This window comes from Mastigoproctus giganteus, chromosome 2, assembly GCF_048544385.1.
Source record: "Mastigoproctus giganteus isolate SK-2022 chromosome 2, ASM4854438v1, whole genome shotgun sequence".
Classification (NCBI taxonomy): Eukaryota; Metazoa; Arthropoda; class Arachnida; order Uropygi; family Thelyphonidae; genus Mastigoproctus; species Mastigoproctus giganteus.
This window is the reverse complement of record NC_143576.1, coordinates 195,545,249-195,557,593: the sequence shown is the minus strand read 5'-3', so window position 1 is coordinate 195,557,593 and position 12,345 is coordinate 195,545,249. Positions and strand designations below refer to the sequence as shown.

The 12,345-nt window shown below is 36.8% G+C and overlaps 1 protein-coding gene across 3 annotated transcripts in view; it reads right to left on the bottom strand.

Moving 5' to 3' along the window:
• The window catches only part of LOC150089885 (WD repeat-containing protein 89), a 150,237-nt gene that overhangs the window by 121,381 nt on the left and 16,511 nt on the right, over positions 1–12,345 (bottom strand). The window contains exon 1 of one of the 3 annotated variants that reach the window (XM_090368886.1): positions 1,883–1,983. The exons of the other annotated variants lie outside the window; for them this stretch is intronic. The gene's annotated coding sequence lies outside the window, so the exon portion shown is untranslated. Of the gene's footprint in view, positions 1–1,882; positions 1,984–12,345 lie in introns of those variants that run through there. 3 annotated transcript variants of the gene reach the window in all.

Here is a 12,345-nt window from a genome sequence, read left to right as displayed (position 1 = left end):
AATAAGGTGCAACACATCTGGTGAGTATGGGCTTGCCACACCCAGGATCCTGAGCTGGATATCATCATTCTTCTCTTTCCTGGTGATTCTCTTCTACTTCTGACTCTCTCTCTCTCACTCAGGGTAACTCAGAAATTTTTTTTTGGCTAGTGTAGCAAAAGCCTCAGGCTCCCTTGCATCATATGGCTAATAATAACAATAAGTAATCAGTCTCTACACAATTTTTCAATGGCACTGAAGATCCCTAGGTTGACTATCTGATCTGCAAATAGAAGAGCACTGTTGCTGAAACCATGGCAAACAACCCATAAAACCTATGAAACTGGACAAACATGATGGGAAAACTCTGCACTCAGAATGCAGATTAACGTTGTCACAGCACACATGCAGGATGCTGCACAATATAGATTACCATGATCATGCAGCCATTGCCAACCAATGGTAGGTGCCATCTAGCTTGGTGTAAGACCTACTGTTCTTGGACCATAGACAATGGAAATCTGTGCTTTGAAGTCACAAGTTATGGTACATGGTCTACCAGCCTAACAATCATGCCTGGTTGTGATAGATGCCCATAGAAAGCTACCTGCTGGACTGTATTTGTCCTGAAAATGAAAGTTTGGTAAAAGCAGCAAATAATCTGGGGATTGTTTTTCATGGTTTGGCCTAGGACTTTCAGTTGTTTTGGACAAAATCTTGAATGCTGAGGTTTAGACACCCTGCACAATAACACATTACCTATGTTGTAGCTACACATTTGGGATGCCCATATCTGCAACGACAGGACAATGATCCATGTCATACTGCTTGCACTGTGAAGGACTGGTATGAGCATCAAAAAGTTGGACTGGCCAGCCCAGAGCAATGACCTCAATCCTATAGAGAACCTCTGAATAAACTGGGTCATTGGGTACGTGTGTGAGGAGAGATCTTCCAAAAATAAGAGCTGAAATAAGTTGGTTTTTAGGAGCATTAGCAACTAAGGCCATATTGCTCCAGGGATATGCAGTGGTCATTCCCTGACCTTACTGTATCCTCTGTATTTGGTGGCCACAGGCTCGAACCCAGGTCTAATCAAGAAGCGTGTGCTACGCACTGCCGCTCCTGCCCAGCTGGCTACAGAGGTGCCGCTGAAATAAGTCACTACTTAGACGGCTGAATAGTGGAAAATATTGGAGAACATTTATAAAAAAGCAATAGAAAGTGCTCCATGGAGACTATAGGTTATAATAAAAGCTAAAAGTTATTTTCTTTAAAAAGAAAGTAATAAATAAAGGTTATTTGTAGATATGCAGGTCACCAGATATCAATTGTAGTACACAGTATATATGCACACGCACACAATTTTGAAATTTTGTGGGTTTAACATGGACATTTTATCAATTCAAAAATCAAAATGTTTAAAAGTTTCACGTTTATATTTTGACATTAATTTTTCTTTTTTTCAGCAAAATTAATAAAATAGAAGTTTACACTTATTTCAGCACAATTTTAAAATTATGTGCATGCATAATTTTAAAATTGTGCTCTTAACCATTTTATGCACTGGAAAATGAAAGTGACTGTTAATTTCATGTTTATATTTTATGGCTGCAACTTCATTTTTTTTTCTTTACAGCAGAATTGCTTTTTTAAGAAGTTAAGATACAATTAGTATGGAAATCTATTTAGAAAATATGATATATTGGTATACTGCAAGCAGAATTCAAAAAACTCCAAAAATGTTTCCATAAATAAAAAAAAAAAAGTTAGTCACAAGCACAATCTCCACTGCAACAAACTATGGCATGACCCTGGGTTAAACATACACATATATATTGGAATAGATTATAAACATATTTTAATATGATAGAGGCATAATTTCACAGAAATACAACCATACTGAAGTTTATCAGATGAGATAATCCAGTAGTCGTGTCAGAGGGCTAGTATATAGAAGCAGGTTCTGTCTGACACTCATGCTAAAAGGGATGAAATATATTTGGTTACAGGAAAACAGAAATCCCCATTCCTCTTGTAAATCCAATAGTTCTAGAGGTGGAAAAAGCTTGAACAGAATACACATACCAAATATATCTCAGGTTAACCAGGTTTGTTATTTCTGTCCAACAGCTGAGCCCTGGGATAGCATCTCTGTGTGGTGGCTGGGGTACATAATTTACAAAAGTCAAATTAAAATAATTAGAACTAACTAAAACAAAATAATTTTTTTATAATTAATATTCTATAATTTATGACACCCAAGTATGCAGTTATCTATTGCAATAGAAAACTGCATAAAAATGAATTATAAAATATTAATTTAATAGCAATTTTGCTATCTGAAGCAATAAATTACTTGTGGATATAAAACATTTATGCAGGATATGTATACTAATTCTAATTAATTCAGTGCTGGGGGGGGGGGCATATGACAGTGCAACTAATATACACGGGCAAAGATGTAATGTGATAATCAGCTGAATGATAACAAAACTTATTAAGCTACTTAATATAATAAAAATATATATAAAAAATCAAAGTATAAAAGATTATAATAATGCTATTACCTTTAGATTATATCAAACTATAATGCAATATAAATACATGTTTATTTCACTGGGTGACACTTGCACAAGCTCTCATACGGAATCGTTTTGACCCTAATCAACAGAGAATTTTTAATACAGAAACTAAGCAAAAAAACTTTTTAAAAGGTAGAAATTATGGCCGGGTTAATAGAATGGTTTTAGTATGCAAAAGACCAATATGAAGGTCAAAATGATCATCACACAGGTGACAACAGATTATGGGCTAAGTTGTTTAGAGCAATAAGAATAATGAAGTAGAATTAATGAGTGAAAGTTCAGTAGTTATCAGTTAAACCACTCTCGATTATCCAGGGGCAGTTTAACTGGGTTGCGAATTAAATGGGGACAAAAAAAACTTTGATTTAAATGTCTTAAAAAAATAATTTAACAGTCATCATCATCATCAGCCATTTTCAATCCACTGCAGGATGAAGGCCTCTCCAGCAACTTTCCAGTTCCTTCTGTTTTGAGCACTGGCCATCCATTTACTACCCACAAATTCATAAATTTCATCTGTCCATCTCTGCCTTTGTCTTCCAGGTTTTCTTCTAGCTCCTCTTGGATACCATTCTGTTATTTTCTTAGTCCATCTGTCATCATGTCTTCGAGCTATGTGTCCTGCCCAAGACCATTTTAGTTCTTTAGTTTTGATAAGAATGTCCTTTAGTTGAGTTTGCTGCCTAATCCATGTGTTGCTCTTCTTATCTAACAGTCTGATTCCCAATATAATTCATTCCATTCTTCACTGTGTAGTTCTCAGCTTCTCTTCCATTCTTTTGGTGAGTGCCCAAGTTTCACTTCCATAAGTCATGGTGGGGAGTATACATTGGTTCATTATTTTACGTTTCAGACAAACTGGGATATTGCTCTTCAGTATGTGACTATATTTCCTGAATGCTATCCATCCAAAATTTATTCTTCTCTTGACTTCCAGCCATTTATCATTATTACAGCTAATAACTTGTCCCAGATAAGTATACGACTCCACCTTTTCAATTACTGCTCCTTCAATCATTATTTCTCTTTCCGTGGCATATTTGTTCATCATTACTTTTGTTTTAGCCATATTCATCTTTAGTCCAAAATCCTTACTAACTGTGCATAAATGATTAAGATTTTCCTCTAATTCTGTGGGATCGTGGCTTATGACCACAATGTCATCTGCAAATCGTAAATGGTTTAGGTACTCTCCATTCACTGACTCCTTTCTGCGACCAGTCTAATCTTCTGAAAGCTTCCTCAAGGGCAGCAGTAAACAGCTTCGGAGATATTGTGTCTCCTTGTCGAACTCCTTTCTCGATTTTAAATTTGCTACTGTCTTTGTCTAGTCTAATAAAGGAGTTAGCACTCTCATATATTTTCATCAAAATCACAATATATGGGGTATCTATGCCTTGTCTTTCCTATGCCCGAAACATTGCCTTATGCTGTATGGAGTCAAATGCCTTTTCATAATCCACAAATGCCATGCATAATGGTGTTTTATATTCATTTGCTTTCTCCATTAGCTGTGATATTACGTGAAGGTGATCCATAGTTGAGAAACCAGCTTGTTCTTTGTTGATTCTCATCAAGTATTCTTTCTTATCTGTTAGTAATGACCCTTGTGAACAACTTGTAGATGTGGGATAACAAGCTAATTGGTCTATAATTTACAATTTCTGATTTATCTCCTTTCTTATGCAGCAAAACTATGATTGCATTATTCCACTGCTTAGGCGTCACACCTTTTCTAATGCACTTTGTGAAGAGCCTTGCCAGTTTTTGTGTTATGTCTCTTCCTTCCAATTTTAACAACTCTACAGTAACTTCATCTTCCCCCAGGGCTTTCTGATTCTTCAATGCATGTTCTACCTCATCAGGAAGAATATCGGGTATGTCGTATCTGTTGCTACTTTGCAATTCATCTTCCCCACTGCTGGCATCATTCCCCTGCTCCTTGTATAATTCTCTATAGTCTTCTGCTATTTGAATTATGCCTTCTCTGCTGTTTATAAGTACACCATTGCTATTCTTCAGTTTTAGTATCATTTGTCTTTCTGTATTACTTCTCATGGTTGCTGATTTAAATCCTTTGTTTTCCCTTAATGCTTGTTCTACTTTTCTTGTGTTAAATCTTCTTATGTCCTCTCTGAGTCTCTTTCTAATAGCTTTGCACAACTCAGTATACTCAATTTTCTCCCTGTCAGTGTTTTTCTTGCTCTTCGTTTGTCGTCTTCGGTTCATCATGACAAGTGTTTCTTGACTAATTTTTTCTTCTTTGGATTTCTTTTTTCCTATAGGTTTCTTGGGCTTCATCACTTTCAGAAAGTTGTTTTTGTTTTGGTTTTTTTTTTTAGGAGCATTAGCAACTAAGGCCATATTGCTCCGGGATATGTGGTGGTCATTCCCTGACCTTTCCGCATCCTCCGTATTTGGTGGTGACGGGCTCGAACCCCGGTCTAATCAAGAAGCGTGTGCTACGCACTGCTGCTCCTTCCCACCTGGCTACAGAGGCGCCTCAGAAAGTTGTAATATTCCTCATCGATATCTTGGTCCTGAGCAGTCTGCAGAAGCTCAAACTTGTTCTTAAATTCCAGTAAATACTGCTTTTTCTCCTCTTCTGTTATCTCAAAGACCTTTGTATTATTTACCCGAGTCAGTTTTTTCCTTTCCTTTCCTACATCTATATCAAGTGTACATTTTACCATTCTGTGATCACTTCCAACATTTACCTTATTCAGGATGGTAACATCATTCACAATATATCTTCTGTTAGTGAGGATGAAGTTGATTTCATTAGTAGTTAATCCATTTCGACTCTTCCGTGTCCACTTTCTGTTCACCCTTTTCTTGAAAAAAAGTGTTCAATACTGACAGTCCTTGAGATTCTGCAAATTCCACAAGTCTTTCACCAATTCCAAAATTTCCTATAGTTCCCCTTTCTGCACTGTTTTGTCTTTTTCCAACCTTACCATTGAAGTCCCCCATAATAATAGTGTAGTGGGTTTTCTGCTCATCTAGAAGACTCAATTTCAGTGTACATTTCTTCAACCTCTTCATCATCATGGCTCGATGTTGGTGCATAAATCATTATAATCTTTAGCTTGTACCTCTTCGAAATCTTGAGTATTAGTCTTGACACCCTTGGTGATGTACTTTTGAATTCCAAAATGTTGTTTTTAAAATCTTTATGGACCAGAAACCCAACTCCACCTTCACTCCTTTCACTGTTTCCATTAGTGTACAGCAGATTTCCACTTGATAAACTTATAAGTGATTCATTTCTTCTTGTTTCAGCCAAACCGATGATATTCCAATTCACATTTTCTAATTCCTTTTCCAGCTCTAATATGCTGTCTTCACCGATGAGTGATCTTACGTTATAACAGGCCAAGTTCAGTTTCCGTGCATGGCAGCCTGGTCGTACCCAGAGATTCTTAGCACCTTCTGCTTCCACTCTGATCCTCTTGCTGCCGTAAGAGGGAGAGTGAAAACTGCTGGGGATTGGGATTGAGGGCCATTTGTTTTGTCGTGCTGTCATATGCTGGAGGGTTTGGTCTTTTCCTCTTCACGCTGACCAGGCGCCTTGAAGAGAACCACTCTGCCCGTTCGTTGCAACCTAAGTGATGTAACAGGGCTTACCATCGAGAAGGCGTGCATGAGTGGATTTTAGGGAGGCAGGCCAACAGGACTTCTCCTAAATCTTCTGTAATAGAGAGATATTGGATCCATCAGTGTTTTAGACTGAGTGTCTGATAACACACAGGATACCTGTTCCCCTCTAAACCCCTAGTTAACAGTACCTACTTACAATAATGCATTTTTAAATTTAAATGTTTAAAAAAAATACTGCTTAGGGTCCCACAAACCTTTTATCCACCACTAAGCGTCTACTGTACAATCCTGTTCCTTAGGGATTCCTTCAGTCCTTAGGCACGTGTGCATACAAACAGGTACGTATTCATTATTCATCAGTTAATGTGTGGGCACACTTCGAGTTGCGGTTTTCAATAAATACATATGCATTTTATTTGCATTTATTTCAAAAGTTACCAATCATGTTAAAAAGAAAAAGGACTGTTCTTTCAATACAACAAAACTTGAACTCATCGATAAACATGAAAACAAAAAAAGGTGCTGGAGTGTCAGCTTTTATGAAAGAGTATGGCGAACAAACTGTTTGATAAGATTAGTTTTAACAGCAGTTACCATTTGACAACCTGCATGCCAAATCTGACTCATAAAGGGCTTGCAGCAAAAGCACTGTTGCCAAGAATTCATTATTATTGTTTAACAGTATTTATTTTGGGTAGTCATTAATACATAATATTTTTCACTTATTAAACTGTATTAAAAAGTTACATATAAGAAATAATGTTTAAAACAAAGTTAAGCCCAATATCACAAAGAAAAAAATGACGGTAATGTAAAAACAACTATAATAAGGTAAAAGAATGCAACTTTTTATCAGTTAATAAAGTCATATATGCCTGCTAGCTGGTATGTAAAAACACATGAATGAAAGTCACGTTGACAGTTAACACATTTACATTTCTTGATTTTTTAAAAGAGAAACTAAGGGGAAAACTTACCTGGAAAGATAAGTTTTTAGAGTACTCTGAGTTATCACTGGTATTAAAATTTGATTTCCAGAACTTAATAAAGTAATTGGAATTTAACTCCTCAAATGTCCTCGGGAAATTCTGGCATTAATGCATGGACAAGATTATGGGCATACAGAAGTGAGCAACTCACCTCAGTCTTTTTTTCCCCCCTTAATGCTGCAACTTATTGCAAAAGTGGACCTGACAAAAGTCTGCCAGCGATGTGAGACATCAGTGGCTCGATGATTCAAGTTCCATTTTAAATGAAACCATTTCTTGAAGGTGAACTGATAATAATATTAGTCTTCCTTTCTAATTTAATACAACTGAGCATTATATTTGGTGCCCTTTTCACAGCTCATGAAATTTTAATCTATGTATGCTGCACTTCTCACAGAGTAATAGCCATTTTGAGAAAATACTGGGTTTTGTGTTATCATCTTGATTGCCACAAAAACAATAATAAATCTTTCAAAAACAACTAGGATAAGAAGGTAGACGTTTATTGATCCAGTGGGAGAAGTAAAACAAGTAACCCGAAACTTTAAACAAACATCGCATCAGCACTTGTTCAGTACCATGCCATTCTTTATGTGAAATCCAAATAGTTAAAAAATAGTGATGGGGCACCTGACAGGTTCTTGCATCCAATTTCTGTGAGAAAACCATAAGAAAATCACTTCAGAAACTATTGCAGTAAAAGTTTGATTGCATTTAGAAGGTAGAAAAATTTTTAGAATTTTAATCATTGATTAACATCAATGATTAAAATTCTGGAAATGCAGGAATGTTATCTCTGAAGAGCAAAGGGCACCTGCCACGACTGTTAAAAATAAAAATTGTAACAATTTTCACTTTTCCTTTCCGGCTGCAATTTTTTGTTAACTATTTCTCATTATGTTATATATACAGCAGATATATACAAAGTGAATAAAAAGTAAAAGAGAATTTCTGGGGACTGAAGATAAATTATTTGCTGCCATAGATTGATATATGGGGGAAAGTGCAGCTAATTCAGGGTTATAATGAGGCAGGTGGCACAACTTTGTATGTGCAAATGCATGGACGTGGGTGCTGATTATAGTGACAGGAATATTCAATGTATCTTGGCACAGCATGATTCAGTTATTGTTACTGATTTTTATGTAGCATTATCATCTTCTCTGTATATGTTCATAGGTAAATTTCCATGTTGTGTGGGCTGAAAAACTCCAACACACAGAAATGTCTTACTCCATCTGCTTGAGATCGGCTAAAAATAGCCCTCACTGAAAAGGACTTTTAAGGATTCTTCCAAGTTCTAAGAGATTTGAACTTCTCTTAGACCAACCCAACCTTCTCCAAATGAGAAAGTGGCAAAAACACTATACTATCATGATGTACAATCAAGTGTAAAGTAGGCATAAATCATGGTCTGCCCACATATCATCCAAGTTGGGTTCAATTCAGAAAGGCCTACACTAAATGTCCCAAAGACCAGAAAGATTGTGGCACTTTGTGTAACAGATTGAAATGCACTCTGAATGGCACATGGTGCGGTATGATGAAATGGAGAGCAAGTGATGTAGTATGTAATGGAAATTTCTGCTATTACTTCTGCCAGCAAAAGCCCGTGGCTTCCTTGCACTATGCTGCTAACTCTAATACTAATCACCACTGCCAAAACAAAAAAAAAAAAAAAAATCAAGAATATCAAACATATTGGGAAATATTCATGCTGTTTTTTGCTCGTAGAGTCCAATGCTATGCCATCTTTAAATATGATGCCAGTTAATTTCAATAAACATATAATGTATTGTCAAAAACAAACTGAATATGTTATTTGGTTTTTAGGAGCATTAGCAACTAAGGCCATATTGCTCTGGGGTTAATGCAGTGGTCATTCCCTGACCTTTCCACATCCTTCGTATTTGGTGGTCACGGGCTCGAACCCCGGTTTAATCAAGAAGCATGTGCTACGCACTGCTGCTCCTGCCCACCTGGCTACGGAGGCGCCACAAACTGAATATACTAGTTTCTACTAAATATCAGATTTAGTGTTGCACATTATCACATGGTGGGTTGGCCATTCTGGGCTGAAGGCACAACCTCAAGTTTTGGTTCCTATGTTAGCATTACTACTGATAAAATCATTTATACCTGATATGAATTAAATATAAACTGGTAAATTCTGCATTTGTAAATAGTGATTATGTAATTATTTAGAGTTAACAATCTGGTGAGTATGGGCTTGGCACACCCAGGGTCCTGAGCTGGATATCATCATTCTCTTTCTTGGTGATTTCCTTCCTTCTTTCTTTATCTCTCTCTCTCTCTCTCTCTCTCTCTCTCTCTCTCTCTCTCTCTCTCTCTCACTCAAGATAATTCAGAAATTTTGTTTTTTTTTGCCTGGTGCAGCAAAAGCCTCAGGCTTCCTTGCACCATATGGCCAATAATGATAATGAGCCAAATTAACTGCTAGCTTATGGCACTCGTTTTTTCCATTTAACTTGTTAACTTATGGATCTTAAATTTTTTTTAGTAGCATGGTGCACAGGTATAGAAATTGGTGAAATAATGATCACTTCAACCTGTGTGGAGAAGTAAAGAAGTTATAATTCTTATAAATTATAAATGTGTAAATTTATAATTCATATTCAGATTAGAGAGAGAATAGTGGTTTGAATGTTGCAGGATTAGACATCTGTCTTGGGGGGGGGGGGGGAGAGGCTAATCTTTGTGTCATTATTGTGTGGGCGGGTTTAAGATTACTTTAGATGGGGGGGCAATATTGTTGGCTATGCCAATAATGAAGGATTCTTTGTACAGTCTATATTTTGTGTATATGTTGGTGGTTGGAACAGAAGTATTCTTGAATCTCACTGGTGATCCTTGCAAGGATTGCCAAAATTCGTATCACCATAGTGTCTATAGACACTATGGTGATCCTCGCACCAAGATCCCAATTCTGTTAATTAGGCCATAGGCTATATCGTATTTATGTTCTTTAATTATTTTGAATAACCTTCTACTAGTTTGCCCAATATACGAATTTTGGCAATCCTTGCATTGTAAATTATACACTCAATGTTTAGTGGAAAGGGTCTTCATCAGGGGACCAGATTTTTATCATATTTTTTTAAAGGTTAGCTCTTGTAAATCTGGTGTACAACCCATATTTTTTGGCTATATTTTTGACCTATTCACTAATTTGGGTACGAGGAAATGGTAATAAACTAAGGTGATTATTTTGCATAAAGCACAATACTACATATAAGATTCACTAGTGAACCGATTAGTGCCAATGCATCAATATGAGAGATACCTCATGTGTGTAATAGTATAAACTAAGATGATTATTTTGCATAAAGCATGAGACTATGTGTAAGATTCACTAGTGAACGGGTCACCATCAGCCATCTCTCATATCATCATCATCAGCTATATAGTGCAAGGAAACCTGAGGCTTTTGCTGCACCAGCCAAAAAAAAAAAATACTGAGTTACTGTGTGTGTGTGTGTGTGTGTGTGTGTGTGTGTGTGTGTGTGTGTGTGTGTGTGTGAGAGAGAGAGAGAGAGAGAGAGAGAGAGAGAGAGAGAGAGAAGAATGATGATATCCAGCTCAGGACCCTGGGTGTATATTGTGGAGATAAACTTCATAACTGAATTGTCATGATTGCAACACGAGGGTAACTAACTGCCCACTGAGGAGAGGCCAGGCCACAAGCCTTGAAATGGTGCTATCTTGGTGGTGGTGGTATCTGCCGAGAATAAGTAAGAATAGTCTTCTCCACTGGTGAAGCGTTACTCAAAGTAGTGCAATACCATGGCAACTCATTGTAAAAGTATTCACAATATGAGATACAATTAAAATGATGCCAATTAACTACTTCAGCAGCTCACTACAAACAAAGCATATTGCATTGGCACTAACCCGTTCACTAGGAAATGGTAATGTACTCTTTTCCTGGTTCTTTGTCAGATGAATTTGCACTGAATTACCCACCTCTCTCCTGTTCTTTTAATAACCCTTTTCACTTTGAGCTTTTGTAGATAACTAATGTTTCTAAATATTTTGGAAATTCTGTTGATTTTTTTTTTTTTTTTAGTGCTTGATCTCTGCATAGAACAGCTATTTTTGGGTTCATGAGGTGATTGGACTTTAGCACCAGTATCGGTTGATTTCCTATATATTTCCATTAGAAGAGAGTTATTATATTTCTTTAACAAGAGATCTGGGAAAGCCATGCTATTGTTTTTCTCTATTTCTATTTTAAATTTTGTGTTAATCTAAAGTATGTATATAATTATGAAAGTTGTTTAATTCTTCTAATCCATGTGGCCAAATGGTTAGCATGGTCTCAATATATCTACCACTGTATATTGGTTTTAGAAGGAAATTGCCTAGGCTATGTCTTCAAATATGCTCATGAAAATTTCTGAAAGGGGAGGGGGGGGGGAGAGAGAGAGAGAGAGGTTGTTGTTGTTATTTGGATTTTAGGAGCATCAGCAACTAATTTATGATGAATTTGAGGTATTGCTCAAAACATCAAAGGTAGATATTGTTGGGATATCAGAGACGTGGTGTCACACAGATATAAGTAATGCGGAACTGGAATTTGGGGAATACAATGTGTATAGAAAGGATAGACAGGACAGGAGGGGAGGAGGGGTTATGCTATTAATTAAGAAACACATAAAGTCCAAGGAAGTGAAGCCAGTCGACATCGATGGACAGGGCAGCGTCGAGTCAGTTTGGTGTGACATAAGCATAGGGAAATCAAAATTGAGAGTAGGAGTGTGCTATAGGCCTAATGACTCTGATGAGTATAATAAGATATTGTACAGGGAAATAGAGTAGGCCAGTAAATCAGAGAGTCTTATAATGGGGGACTTTAATTTCCCAGATATTGACTGGAATTTGTGGGTTGGTCACTCGCACACTAGCAAGGCTTTTGTGGATTTATTGGATGATTGTTTTCTACATCAGCATGTTCGTGAGGCAACAAGAGGGAGCAATACTCTTGATCTGATTATCAGTAGTGATTCTTCATGCATTAAGAACCTGCAGATAAATGAACCACTAGGTGGCAGTGATCACAGTGTGTTGAAGTGGGATTTACTCAAGGAGGTAACTACCATCAGAGGTAAAGGGAAGGGTTTTTGTTTTCGTAAAGGCGACTATGATGGTCTGAGACAGTATTTAAATTC